Below are 16148 nucleotides of genomic sequence, written 5' to 3'. Positions count from 1 at the left end.
GAAGCAGTCATGCTCCACTCTCCCTTCACTCTCCAAGATTCCTTGGCACTCTTCTTCTCCAAGTCTGGATTTGAAGTGAGGAAGCGGTCAGAAATGGGCGAGGGCAAATTCATTGGGAGAATGTTATGATTACCGACAGGATTTCGAAATAAGGAAATGTGTGTTCGACATAGAATGTAGAACAATTTTTTATGGCGAAATTGCAAAGGATCTGGAATTATTTAACTTCTCACTTTCCCAGATTTCCTCATTTATGTATGTGTCTGTCTCATCTTGCAGTCTAGGACAGATAATTTTCTGCGTTACAGAATGTCCCAGCAGGCAAATACTTGAGTCCAGATGAGGAGAAGTTGGATTAACGTTACTTCTCATTCGGCTTTTAGTGCTGCGAGTTTGCGAAGAGATATTCGGCCTGCTGTCAATGCAGCTCCTTTCATTTAAGCAGAGGGGCTGTATCTTTAAGGGAATTGGATTTTGTCAGGAAATAATGGTACTCGGAAGGACCTGACCGTGACCTAAACTAGTAAGGGACGAACCCGAGCATTTGCCTACTCTGAAAATGGGTCGCTGGCAGATGGATTCGAACCACATCCTCTCCCAAATATAGGATTGCTATCTCACTGGCTCAACATGCAGACGTAAGTTTCAGAAGGGTAAAAGTGCACATTTGATACCAAATTAATTATACAAATTTATTAATTATCAATTAGTATCCCGTCCCCACAGTTAGATCACTTCAAGGATTTTCCCTGGTAGGCAGGTGTCTCCTTACCTTCCACACCTCTGGGATATCCCTCCCCCACCCTCCCATTACCCAGAAAGAAAGGTGGGAAATTTAAATTTTAGTGGGAAAATGGGGCAGTTGGGCTACCTCCATTTATCTACCCTCCTTTGACGCCCCCCCCCTCCGCCCCCCCCCCCTCCGCCCACAACACTGGAAATTGCGGGAAAAATCACTCAGTCAGTCCTGGATGTAGTATTGTTAGGATTTCACGACAGTAGGTTAATATATTGTCAACAACCTGCATTCAACAGTTTTTGGGGATATTGTTTATCTAAACAATTTCCAGGAGCCTAGTCAATGCGGAATATAATTTATTTATATAGTTTACAGGGACTGATCTTATTCAGTTTTTTATTTCTAAAATAATAGTACAGATTGAAATTGACGGTGTCACGCAACTGGTGTTTTCCTGCTGGAAAAAAAATTCACAGTACCTCTCGAAACTAGTAGTAGGCAGACTCGAATTCTACATAGAGCGCACTATTCTCCTGAAACTCGAAATAAATAAATATGTATGTAAATCTAAATAGAACGTTCACCAGTCTTCTAGTTTTAGCTGGTTGTTTGAAGGCAGAGTCAGCTGCTGTGGTGTCCATCACTTTTCTGAAATAATGAGTGATTTTGTTTATGTTTTATGCTGGGGTCTGGACTGTTAAGATACTTCTTGATTATTTCGTTCAGTTTTCGAAGCATGCTAGTGTCTAAGCACAGATGGGAAAAATCAGAACAATTACATATCTAAAAGTCGACCTAAAAGTTTTCAGGGTATGATACCGCGTCATATTGTATAAAACTACTGCTGTATACAATATGACGCCGTACCCTACCCAGAAAACTTTTATGTCGACTGACTCTGGTTGCGGAAGCTTATCCAGCTATACTATATATCTAAAAGCTCATGGCATTTTTGAAAACCCTCAATGAGTCGTGATAACAAAAAACAGACACACAGTACATCAGCTGTCTAAAAGATTCTCCTAGAATTCGAAGCACGGTGCTAGAGATGAGAAAAATGGCTGGTATTTTCAGTGATTTTTCGATGTCCTACAAGTGCTGGTATGGAAATACTCTAAAGCCACAATGGCAGGTGGAGGACAGTCTGAACCAGAGGAGGCTTCTCTACCTGAAATTGTCTCTGAACACTCGAACAAAGAAGACATCGTGTGACTCTTCGACCTCATGGAACTTTCTGCAGATACCTTGTTTTGTCCCTATCTTGTTCGAAGCATTCTGGAGAGTCCTTTGCCCACCACAAAGGATACCTTACGATGCCCGTCTTGGAAGCTCATGTGAATTGAGAGTTCTGACTGGTTCTTACTGTATTTGTCCGCCAATTGCTGCTGCTGGTGTAGGAGCACTGTCCGCCACTTTCTTCAGACAGACAAATTACGAGAATTTCAGCGGAAAATCTTTTCGAACAGGCCGAAAAACATAGTCATATTGCACTGACAGGTAAACGCTGCAAAAATGGTCTACAGATCAGAAAATACGAAAAGTATCGCCAAAGACACTTACTCAGTTACACTGTTCTGCTACTGTCGACATAAGTTTGAATTGTACAGCATGAAACAGACCTCCGACCAGGCTGTATCACCGCAAACGATTGTACCATCATACCTCATCATTGTAGTATACACAATTCGTATCTGGTAACCTACAAAATCATCACTTCTGCATCCTGCGTAGAGTTATCGACTACCAGACACTCATACACTCTCAAGACAAACGGATCCCATAAACAAAAGCACATGCACAGTACATAGTGGCGGCACTCGATATTACCCGCGAAATCGGTCGGTCATTCACGAAGGCCAATGATCATGACGCAACTGCCCCTGCACATTCTGGCCTGAAGCGCGGTCAGAGAGTCCTTTGCGGACTGCAGCCACTCTTCGAAATGGTGTACTAAGGACGGGCTGGCTCCCACAGCACAAGGACATCCGATAACGGTACCCGTCAACCGTACCTTTGTTAAAAACCTCTCCGATCTGAAATGTACTCTAACAAATCACATCATGACTGCTGAAACTCTAAGGACTAAGAACCTTCTTAGCATCAGAACAACGCACAACAACAGCAATTAACCAACCATTACCATGTGTCACGTCACCACATCTAGTCACATTTAAGTTCAACACACAAACGACTGAAAACGAGTGGGTTTATGAAACTTTATTGTTTAATTACAGCAATAAAACGTTAGAACACCAAGACTCTTAATGCAGTCCGTTATCAGTGCCGCACCGAGATGACTGTGTTATTTTTCGAGTGAGAGTTCTGGACCGAGCTGTGTGTTCGTGATGCCTTGTCGTCATTACTGTAGACGTTATATGCGACGGCCTCCTGTTTATAAAGCTACTGATAATGGGTCAGTGGCTACATCGTTTGCAGTTGGATCGCAAGTTATTTTGCAGGGACCGTCATCGTTGGTCGGTTGTGTGTTGAACTTTACTGTGACTAAAAGTGGTAACGAGCAACATGGCAACGGTTGGTTAATTGCTGCTGTAGTTCGTTGTTCTCATGCAGATAAGGTTCCTGGTCTTGAGAGTTTCAATAGTCGTGAGGTGATTTGTTACTGTATATTACGAACTGGAAAGGTTTTTTGCAAAGTTATGAGTCATTCATATATCGTTTCTAGTATGGTTTTGGCTTTGAGGATTGAGAAGCGTCGTAAGATAAATGAGTGTGAAAATGTTTCCATTTGGTTCAAAAGTGATTTAAAAAGTAAAAGTATTAAGGATCTTGATGATGTAACATTTTATTGCTCTTATTGAATGATTAAGGTTAATAAAAGTACACATTGATCTAGCCAAAAGCCATGAAGTAATTTGTTTTATTTTGTAGCACCTCTGGACCCATGGGTGACGGGGACCTCAACACAGTACCTTGATGACATAGTGTATCTCTTTACAAATATATTTTGGTCGTTTGGTTAGGGTATGGTGTGGGTGGAGCATTTCACATTCACTTTACATTGAGCATTGGCCTTGGAAGATGTTACAGCGTGTTACGTAATCTAGTGTGAACACTATGCGACCTTGAGCGCTCTTATCTTCCATTCGGTTAATTGAACACCAACAATAAAAGAACCCGACTTGGCGTTCCGGTCGAGCGTGCTTACTGCCTTGGTTTCTGAAATGCGATCATCTCCAACTTTGGGATTGCAGGAACATTTACCATCTGCGATCTGTCGATGAGAATTGCTTTGTCAATTGTGAATTAATTTACCAGTCTCGAAACTGATATCAGCTGCCATATCCGAATTTACAAAATGGGGTATGTGTGACACTTGATTGCCGAAATCATCAAGTAGCTTACAAAACTTCCACAATTTCATGAATTTTCACTTGCTTTGCGACATAATATTTACGCGACTGTTCTCGATATCAAACACATAACACCATACTGCTTACCACTTGCACAGTGTAATTACGAAGATAAAGTCTGGAAATTATATCTCTAGAAAGCCAAAACTTTGGCGAGGCCATTATGTTAGACGTGCTTCAAAACACTAAGTAACTAGAAACGTATCTCGTCTGCGAAGATTTTAGGTGCAATTTCGAAAATAACGGAACCTGGTAAATCCACTCGTATTTTCTAACGGGTACAGATGTCAAACATGTAACAGAATCCTGAGCATCCTTGTACTAAGCTTTTAATACTCGTTATTGTATGTGTCCCTCAAGTCTAGAGATCCGGCAGTTATATCTTCTACCTGCGTTTCACCATTTCGGAACAAGCAACAAATCGCAACCGATGTTCTCTCAGCTAAATAATGACGGTAATTGTGTAGAATGGCAGTACAAACAGTCAACCGGTCTATTTAGTAGGGTGTGGAAGGGGGGGGGAGAAGTGGGGGGGGAGGGGGAATCATTGATAATTGTCCAGCGCAAACACTTGAATCTGCCACAAACTCTGAGAATACTCGCAACACATGGGATCACGAAGGCTGCCCAACACATGCTGTTCACCTGACGTGAGGGCGACACGGTTTGGTCAACTGCATTTCTGATCCCTGCCTGATCGTTTCGGGAGGCTCAGCAGTTGAAACTTTTGTCTCATCATCTGTGCGATCATTTTCCGCTTCGGTCACTGAAGGCTGTGAATGTTCTGCATAGATAATATCGTCGTTAGTGGTGTCTGAATTTTGAAGTTCCCTTAGGTCTCCAATGCCACTGTCCGATCTCGTGTTGTCAGCCATCGTTAGTAATAATCAGAGAAGGAAACATAGTAGGTGAAATAAAAAAAAAGAAACCATAGACACACAGCACATCGGCTATCTGAAGAGATTCTCCTGGAATTCGAAGTACTGTGCTACACATGAGAAGAATGGCTGGTATTTTCAATGAATTTCCGATGTCCTACGACTGCTGGTATGGAAATACTCTAAAGCCACAATGGCAGGTGGAGGAGGGAATTGCCTGTCACTTAGCTTCAACAACTTCAGACGCAAAAAAATGATGATCGTAACGCTTAGTCCTCAACAACGAGTCGCGAAATACCTTTATAGTTAACATAAACTAAACTAAACTCCATCCAAACAGGCGTTGGAAGGCCCAACGTACCGACCAGCCATCCTAAGCCCACAGGCGGCACTGGATGCGGATATTGAGCGGCATGTGATCAGCACACCGCTCTCCCGGCCGTATGACAGTTTACGAGACCGGAGACGCTACTTCTCAGTCAAGTGGCTCCTCAGTTTGCCTCACAAGGGCTGAGTGCACCCCCACTAGCCAACAGCGCTCGGCAGACCGGATGGTTACCCATCCAAGTGCTAGCCAAGCCCGACTGCGTTTATCGTCGGTGACCTGAAGGGAACCGGTGTTACCACTGCGACAAGGCCGTTGGCATATAATTAACACAGATGGACAATAATACACAATTAGTGCTGAAAAACAAAGTACTATAACGTATCTACAATCAGTTCCGAGGCAGCAGTGGCTAAAACTTATTGTTACTAAGAACGAATTTCATGAAGAGGAGTTTGCTTGTCTGCTGTCAACTACAAAATAATTTTTGAGAATGGATTCCATTAATTAAGTCTATTTACACAATGCAAAGAATAGTGTAAAGGTGACTATATTATTTTATGTAATGGAGAGTTCTGACACACTCTTCATAGAGTTCACAAGCATAACACCTGACATGTGACAATCTCCTTTATCATATTCCTGTGTCTACCACGCCAGATATACGATAGTGTAAAGGTGCTGACATTGGCGGTGTGTGGTGATGATCCTGTTAAATATACATTTATTGGTCCAGTGGAGCAGGTGCCTAGTGATCGAAGTCGCTTCCATGGACATGTGTAAAGTTTGTGTCCTGTACCGGAGGAAGACCATATCCAACGAACGATAAATAACAATAGAGGGTTCTTGAGCTGTTGTTTCATAACCAGTTTGATACATAGTTTTTCCTCTAGAACATCGATGCAGTGTGTGACTACTGCTGTGTATACATCCATACATTTCTTATCTTCTGCTATGACTTGGAGGTCTGTATCAGGTACTAAACTGACATTAACACGGTTCGCTCAACTGACACACAGAAAGCTGAATGTGGCGTGGTGTAAACGAACCAGCTCCCACAACACATAAAATGGTTCAAATAAAGGACAAAGGTGGAGTCTGGAGCATTGTGAGTGTTTCGAAACAGCTATCCAAAGGTGAAGCCCTCTACATTTAATTTCAACTTCCACAGCGAGGGGGCAACAGAAGTCTCGCTGTTCCATTTATCGACAACACCGACAGCTCTGATTGCTCGCATTGGTGGTGCATATTGCACACAGGTAAATTATGGTAGTTTTTGTCTACTAGGTGCTAGCCAGCTTAACACCCATATCTTTGGACACGGTCTTTCATTTTTATGACTTCCAGTTGGTAACCACATGTGAAAGAAGGGGGTATTCTGTAGGACTTAAATCTGTAGATCAGGGACTCATTTTCATCTGTCTTACGTATTTTCCATCAATTTTCCTAATTTCACCAGATTTTCTGTAACTTCAACGCATTTCACTCAATTACTCGAGGTCCAAACAACCTCTCTCGACGAATTGTGACGTAAACAAAAGGCTCATCGTGTCTATCTCATCATGCTATCAGCCAACGACAGTGCATCACAGTTCTAAGGTTCAGTATCATTGCTAAACTACCTTCTCCATTACTTTCCGAGTGTCATATACAAGTGGACATAGTGCGAACCCTGTTACTCTGCCTACGAAAAGTGACACAATTACTGTTTCTTAGTATAGAATGCACTCATCAACAAGGGGAGGTGAAAAAACATCGTTCCTTAGCTGAAACATTTTATAAATTCGTTAAGAATTTGTTACGGTTTCCCATCTCCCCGTCAAAAAGTATTCTTGCATTTGCTGGAAAAAGTTAAAGTTTGAAATTCAAAGATCTAGCACATTGCCCTCTATTTCGAAATGTGCTACCGCTTTGACGAAACTATCGGCAAAAGACCCCCAGAAAGACTATAGATATCCTCCCTCTGCGCAATTCGTAACTATTTCTCTGTATTTAACCAACACTCCCTACAGCATCATATGCAACTTAATCTGCAACTGACCAGAAGTAGGAGTGTACTGCATCAACTACAGGTAGTTCTGTTTTTTTTGGTCTTCAGTCTACTGACTGGTTTGATGCGGCCCGCCACGAATTCCTTTCCTGTGCTAACCCCTTCATCTCAGAGTAGCACTTGCAACCTACGTCCTCAATTATTTGCTTGACGTATTCCAATCTCTGTCTTCCTCTACAGTTTTTGCACTCTACAGCTCCCTCTAGTACCATGGAAGTCATTTCATCATGTCTTAGCAGATTTCCCATCATCCTGTCCCTTCTCCTTATCAGTGTTTTCCACATATTCCTTTCCTCTCCGATTCCGCGTAGAACCTCCTCATTCCTGACATTATCAGTCCACCTAAGTTTCTACATTCGTCTATAGCACCACATCTCAAATACTTCGATTCTCTTCTGTTCCGGTTTTCCCACAGTCCATGTTTCACTACCATACAATGCTGTACTCCAGACGTATATCCTCAGAAATTTCTTCCTCAAATTAAGGCCGGTATTTGATATTAGTAGACTTTTCTTGGCCAGAAATGCCTTTTTTGCCATAGCGAGTCTGCTTTTGATGTCCTCCTTGCTCCGTCCGTCTTTGGTTATTTTACTGCCTAGGTAGCAGAATTCCTTAACTTCATTGACTTCGTGACCATCAATCCTGATGTTAGGTTTCTCGCTGTTCTCATTTCTATTACTCCTCATTACCTTCGTCTTTCTCCGATTTACTCTCAACCCATACTGTGTACTCATTAGACCGTTCATTCCGTTCAGCAGATCATTTAATTCTTCTTCACTTTCACTCAGGATAGCAATGTCATCAGCGAATCGTATCATAGATATCCTTTCACCTTGTATTTTAATTCTACTCCTGAACCTTTCTTTTATTTCTATCATTACTTCCGATGTACAGATTGAAGACTAGGGGCGAAAGGCTACAGCCTTGTCTAACACCCTTCTTAATACGAGCACTTCGTTCTTGATCGCCCACTCTTATTATTCCCTCTTGGTTGTTGTATGTATTGTATATGAGCCGTCTCTCCCTATAGCTTACTCCTACTTTTTTCAGAATCTCGAACAGTTTGCACGATTTTATATTGTCGAACGCTTTTTCCAGGTCGACAATTCCTATGAAAGTGTCTTGATTTTTCTTTAGCCTTTCTTCCATTATTAGCCGTAACGTCAGAATTGCCTCTCTCGTCCCTTTACTTTTCCTAAAGCCAAACTGATCGTCACCTACCGCGTTCTCCATTTTCTTTTCCATTCTTCTGTATATTAATCTTGTAAGCAGCTTCGATGCAAGAGCTGTTAAGCTGATTGTGCGATAATTCTCGCACTTGTCAGCTCTTGCCGTCTTCGGAATTGTGTGGATGATGCTTTTCCGAAAGCCAGATGGTATATCGCCAGACTCATATATTCTACACACCAACGAGAATAGTCGTTTTGTTGCCACTTCCCCTCATGATTTTAGAAATTCTAATGGAATGCTATCTATCCCTTCTGCTCTATTTGACCGTTAGTCCTCCAAAGCTCTTTTAAATTCCGATTCTAATACTGGATCCCCTATCTCTTCTAAATCGACTCCTGTTTCTTCTTCTATCACATCAGACAAATCTTCACCCTCATACAGGCTTTCAATGTATTCTTTCCACCTATCTGCTCTCTCCTCTGCATTTAACAGTGGAATTCCCGTTGCACTCTTAATGTTACCACCGTTGCTTTTAATGTCACCAAAGGTTGTTTTGACTTTCCTGTATGCTGAGTCTGTCCTTCCGACAATCATATCTTTTTCGATGTCTTCCCATCTTTCCTGCAGCCATTTCGTCTTAGCTTCCCTGCACTTCCTATTTATTTCATTCCTGATTTTCCCGCAACATGTTTGTACTTCCTCCTTTCATCAATCAACTGAAGTATTTCTTCTGTTACCCACGGTTTCTTCGCAGCTACCTTCTTTGTACCTATGTTTTCCTTCACAACTTCTGTGATGGCCCTTTTTAGATATGTCCATTCCTCTTCAACTTTACTGCCTACTGCGCTGTTCCTTATTGCTGTATCTATAGCGTTAGAGAACTTCAAACGTATCTCGTCATCCCTTAGCACTTCCCTATCCCACTTCTTTGCGTATTGATTCTTCCTGACTAATGTCTTGAACTTCAGCCTACTCTTCATCATACTATATTGTGATCTGAGTCTATATCTGCTCCTGGGTACGCCTTACAATCCAGTATCTGATTTTGGAATCTCTGTCTGACCATGATGTAATCTAATTAAAATCTTCCCGTATCTCCCGGCCTTTTCTGTATGCACTGTACATGTAAATTTCACATTTTTGACGTATTCGGAAATGTCATTTCTGTCTTTGTTACGTTGATTTGAAAATACGTCATGGAACGAAAAATAAAATATTTGTAATTTGGACTCGTTATATTAAGCGATTGTGGCGCTAAAAGACTCTCAACCATTGCCTCTTATCTTCTGTACTTCTTCATGTGAAGATGAATTTTTGTTACTTGTACATTTAGTAATAATAATGATGACATTTTGGTTCAGTTATGCTTTATTTAATAGACATTAGGTAAAATCACCTTTCTAATGCTTTATTCGCATTGTCTTTATCAGTCAGCTACTTAACAGCCTATTACCTTTGGCAAAGCGACTGGTTTGGTGACGTGTCGAATTCGCACCATCAAAACACCAAGTCAGACCTTGCAATCTACAAAGCCAACAACCGCGTCTCGTTCTCCCCTGTGAGACTATAAACCTGACACCAAAAGAAATCACTAAAGAGCATGTAAAGGAGCCATCTTTGACGAAGTAGGAGTTTTATTACTCTTTACTAGCTAAATTTTAATTATTCATAATGTTTAATGGGCTTATGGAACTGTCACTGTGATGTATCCCACCACCTACAATTAGGTCACTTCTTACATGTTCTGCATACAATCCTTCCCGAAGAGTTCCAGAATATTCTTCAGTTATAGTTTTAACATATGGAAAGTAACCAATATTAACAAGCCTATCAGATTTTAGGAAACGCTGAGCCTTATCTCTCCTGGATATTATCGGGACTCGATGTGACTTCTGCAGTCAGCTGTGCGTATTTTTAACATAAACGTGAGGTGAAATGTCCTTGGACCAATCTACTCGGCAGCGTGACCTCACTAATCGCCATATCAGCATCCATAGATCACTGCTTCCTGTCTATTCCTTCCTCTCACCAAGACTTCCAAACTATTGAAACGGATCTTGATCTTGGGTTGAGACTTCAAAGATAACATAGTATTAATTAATAATTTGCTGTATTTACTTACGACAATCCGGATACGGCATTCATCTAATTTCTGCTCTGTTCAAGTGGGTCTAGAGAAAAACTCAAGGTGCCAGAAGAAATAAAACTTAGTTCAAATGACGGATAACTGCGGTTTTTGTGTCTGGGAGTTCTTGCGTGTAAGTACCCAACAATTTCATTTCTACATTTTGTATACTTACCTTTGTCTCGGTGCACACTCAAATGCTTCATTATTCTGCAATATTTTACCAATTCGCATATTTGAGGATAGCTTTATTTCGCATGACTCACTTTTTTCAGTCTCATATACTAGGCATGTTCAATAAGAAAACCTATTACATATTTATATTTTTTTCTTAGACACAAGTTATGTGAAGAAAAGGTTACAGCCTATTGTTGATACCCTTGATGACTATTTTCCAACATAATCGCCATTCCGTTCAGTCCAAATTGGTGAACCATGACACAACGATGGAATGTAACACTTATTTTATTACTTAAAGTGCACCCAGTGCACCCAAAGGGTAAAAACTGTGGTCACGATGAGGCCCAACTTCGTTTGTTGCCCTTGCATTTGCAGGATGTGGCTCTTCCACCACTTCAGTGGTGTTCACATCAGGCTTTTGTGTCCACCTATTGCTCTAAAATGTACAGCAACCTCATACTTATCATTCTTTTCACGCAGAAATGATTGGTTATGATTTCTCGTTTGCCAATTCCATATATTGTTGCTGTCGTTGTTGTTATGATACATACAATGCCCGTTAGCAGTGCCACAGTAGACCAGGAGATAGCTAGTATCATGTTGTTTCTTTTTATTTCAGTTCCGTGAACTGTGGTCAGTGTGCTATGCATTCAGCAAGGGAGGCCTCCCCAACTGTGTCACGTAGTTAACCTAATTCTCTTTTGTCAAACTGTGGTTGTACCACTTGATGCATTGTCGTGTGGATCATGTCACTCTGTTATTGTTACGATCATTCGATTTTGAATCTTGTTTGGCGGGGTCGCGTGAGACCAGCGCAGACGTAAAGTGTTCAAGATCGATTTTGGGCAGGCGGACCAGTCTGACCTTCACATCCTCTATGGGCTTGCCCAGTGCTTTTTTTATTTGGGTTAGATATTCAGAGTTTGCAGAGGATACCCTATGTGTTATCAAAGGGTTCAGAATTAAAGACCCCGTTTCTGAATCTTCGCTGGACACACTGAGACCAGTACTTCGCTAAGAAAGCTCGCAGAAAGTGCTCCAGATCTTAAAAACTCTCTACAGTCTCAGTGGCCCAAAGGGTGGCTTTGCTCCGAATGAATCCTGTGGTGAAATGAACTCTTAGTTAATTGGTCCATGGCCTCAGTAGAACCCTTTTACATGACTTAATCACGGCATTAGGAAGAACATTTTTTGTGTGGAAGGGAACACTTGAAATTACCTGTATGTTATTGAGCTGTCATCTAACTGAATAGGTGACAAATCTGTTGCTTCCCCCACCCTATACATACAGGGATAGATGAAATACCTGTGTGAGTTATATCATTACCTTACCTTCCCTTATACACAGTACAACTATTATTTTCGTTTGCTACTCCAACATTAGAGGATCGTGACTCAATTACTTTCTGATTAGCGAGTTTCAGCTCCTGAGGGATGTTAATAATCTAAGACAACGACATTATTCTGCAGCTTCAGAACATCACTGCCTGTGACCGTTTAATTATTTATTAACTTCATGTTAACTGTTTTTCTAAGCGTGTCCCCTTATGATAACACTTCAGTAACTATCTCCTGTACAATATGCTTCAGTTCAGAATTCTATTTTTCATTAATATGAGTTTCTATATTTGAAATCCACGCCTAAGAGCCTTTCCGAAACCTTACCCTTTGTGTCTCGCTCCACAGTGCAGTTCTCTATTTCTGAACCTAGTTCACGAACAGACTCTTCGATTTTTTGCTTGTTGAGCACTCAACTTTTTCATCGCACCTGACAAGCCCTGACGGAGACTGTTTAATGCTATAACTTTAGTAGTTACTACACTTTGATGAATCAAGTTTTATTTGTTGTAATTTTATGTTTGGTAAAATGCTTATTATGCTTGTTGACTGAGAAGAAATTCCGTCATACTTACGTGACACTTCAGATGACATTCTTGTTGACATTTCCTTCATCGCAGCCATCAAATCGCTCATCATTTCAGTTTTTAGATTTGGTATATAGCTGATAGTAGAAAAAACGTAGCATTAATTACTTTCTTCTAAGCTTGTAATTCAGTTTCGTGAACTGGATATTTACACTGCCTGTCACTGCACCAGCAAATTCACTCTCATCGCTATTAATTATATTTCATGCAGCTCCTCGGGTTCCATTTCACACAATTTCTAGTCTTTAACATAACAACTGAAATGACACATGTGAAACCACATAATCCAAAATTATATCAGCATGGAAATGAATAATATTCTGAGCAAGTTGGTTCTGCCAGTACAAATTACGGAAATGAAACTTCAAAACAGCACTTGGCCATTACTCACGCTTGTGGTGCGAATTCATCCATTTTTACTAACTGATTTCCTGCTACTGTTAAAGTTCATTAGCCGACCGAAGTGGCCGTGCGGTTAAAGGCGCTGCAGTCTGGAACCGCAAGACCGCTACGGTCGCAGGTTCGAATCCTGCCTCGGGCATGGATGTGTGTGATGTCCTTAGGTTAGTTAGGTTTAACTAGTTCTAAGTTCTAGGGGACTAATCACCTCAGCAGTTGAGTCCCGTAGTGCTCAGAGCCATTTGAACCATTTTTTTAAAGTTCATTACTACAAAAGAATTTAAATTTTAATGTACTAGGCATAATTTCCCCCCCATGAACCATGGACCTTGCCGTTGGTGGGGAGGCTTGCGTGCCTCAGCGATACAGATAGCCGTACCGTAGGTGCAACCACAACGGAGGGGTATCTGTTGAGAGGCCAGACAAACGTGTGGTTCCTGAAGAGGGGCAGCAGCCTTTTCAGTAGTTGCAAGGGCAACAGTCTGGATGATTGACTGATCTGGCCTTGTAACAATAACCAAAAACGGCCTTGCTGTGCTGGTACTGCGAACGGCTGAAAGCAAGGGGAAACTACAGCCGTAATTTTTCCCGAGGGCATGCAGCTTTACTGTATGATTACATGATGATGGCGTCCTCTTGGGTAAAATATTCCGGAGGTAAAATAGTCCCCCATTCGGATCTCCGGGCGGGGACTACTCGAGAGGATGTCGTTATCAGGAGAAAGAAAACTGGCGTTCTACGGATCGGAGCGTGGAATGTCAGATCCCTTAATCGGGCAGGTAGGTTAGAAAAGTTAAAAAGGTAAATGGATAGGTTGAAGTTAGATATAGTGGGAATTAGTGAAGTTCGGTGGCAGGAAGAACAAGACTTCTGGTCAGGTGACTACAGGGTTATAAACACAAAATCAAATAGGGGTAATGCAGGAGTAGGTTTAATAATGAACAGGAAAATAGGAATGCGGGTAAACTACTACAAACAGCATAGTGAACGCATTATTGTGGCCAAGATAGATACGAAGCCTACACCTACTACAGTAGTACAAGTTTATATGCCAACTAGCTCTGCAGATGACGAAGAAATTGAAGAAATGTATGATGAAATAAAAGAAATTATTCAGATTGTGAAGGGAGACGAAAATTTAATATTCATGGGTGACTGGAATTCGAGTGTAGGAAAAGGGAGAGAAGGAAACATAGTAGGTGAATATGGATTGGGGGACAGAAATGAAAGAGGAAGCCGCCTGGTAGAATTTTGCACAGAGCACAACATAATCATAACTAACACTTGGTTTAAGAATCATGAAAGAAGGTTGTATACATGGAAGAACCCTGGAGATACTAAAAGGTATCAGATAGATTATATAATGGTAAGACAGAGATTTAGGAACCAGGTTTTAAATTGTAAGACATTTCCAGGGGCAGATGTGGACTCTGACCACAATCTATTGGTTATGACCTGTAGATTAAAACTGAAGAAACTGCAAAAAGGTGGGAATTTAAGGAGATGGGACCTGGATAAACTAAAAGAACCAGAGGTTGTACAGAGATTCAGGGAGAGCATAAAGGAGCAATTGACAGGAATGGGGGAAAGAAATACAGTAGAAGAAGAATGGGTAGCTTTGAGGCATGAAATAGTGAAGGCAGCAGAGGATCAAGTAGGTAAAAAGACGAGGGCTAGTAGAAATCCTTGGGTAACAGAAGAAATATTGAATTTAATTGATGAAAGGAGAAAATATAAAAATGCAATTAATGAAGCGGGCAAAAAGGAATACAAACGTCTCAAAAATGAGATCGACAGGAAGTGCAAAATGGCTAAGCAGGGATGGCTAGAGGACAAATGTAAGGATTCAGAGGCCCGTCTCACTAGGGGTATGATAGATACTGCCTACAGGAAAATTAAAGAGACCTTTGGAGAGAAGATAACCACTCGTATGAATATCAAGAGCTCAGATGGCAACCCAGTTCTAAGCAAAGAAGGGAAAGCAGAAAGGTGGAAGGAGTATATAGAGGGTCTATACAAGGGCGATGTACTTGAGGACAATATTATGGAAATGGAAGAGGATGTAGATGAAGATGAAATGGGAGATACGATACTGCGTGAAGAGTTTGACAGAGCACTGAAAGACCTGAGTCGATACAAGGCCCCCGGAGTAGACAATATTCCATTGGAACTACTGACGGCCGTGGGAGAGCCAGTCCTGACAAAACTCTACCATCTGGTGAGCAAAATGTATGAAACAGGCGAAATACCCTCAGACTTCAAGAAGAATATAATAATTCCAATCCCAAAGAAAGCAGGTGTTGACAGATGTGAAAATTACCGAACTATCAGTTTAATAAGTCACAGCTGCAAAATACTAACACGAATTCTTTACAGACGAATGGAAAAAACTAGTGGAAACCAACCTCGGGGAAGATCAGTTTGGATTCCGTAGAAACACTGGAACACGTGAGGCAATACTGACCTTATGACTTATCTTAGAAGAAAGATTAAGGAAAGGCAAACCTACGTTTCTAGTATTTGTAGACTTAGAGAAAGCTTTTGACAATGTTGACTGGAATACTCTCTTTCAAATTCTAAAGGTGGCAGGGGTAAAATACAGGGAGCGAAAGGCTATTTACAATTTGTACAGAAACCAGATGGCAGTTATAAGAGTCGAGGGACATGAAAGGGAAGCAGTGGTTGGGAAGGGAGTAAGACAGGGTTGTAGCCTCTCCCCGATGTTGTTCAATCTGTATATTGAGCAAGCAGTAAAGGAAACAAAAGAAAAATTCGGAGTAGGTATTAAAATTCGTGGAGAAGAAATAAAAACTTTGAGGTTCGCCGATGACATTGTAATTCTGTCAGAGACAGCAAAGGACTTGGAAGAGCAGTTGAATGGAATGGACAGTGTCTTGAAAGGAGGATATAAGATGAACATCAACAAAAGCAAAACAAGGATAATGGAATGTAGTCTAATTAAGTCGGGTGATGCTGAGGGAATTAG

The sequence above is a fragment of the Schistocerca americana genome, chromosome 6 (assembly GCF_021461395.2).
Source record: "Schistocerca americana isolate TAMUIC-IGC-003095 chromosome 6, iqSchAmer2.1, whole genome shotgun sequence".
Taxonomy (NCBI): Eukaryota; Metazoa; Arthropoda; class Insecta; order Orthoptera; family Acrididae; genus Schistocerca; species Schistocerca americana.
The sequence above is the reverse complement of the archived record's forward strand: the minus strand, read 5'-3'. Positions refer to the sequence as shown.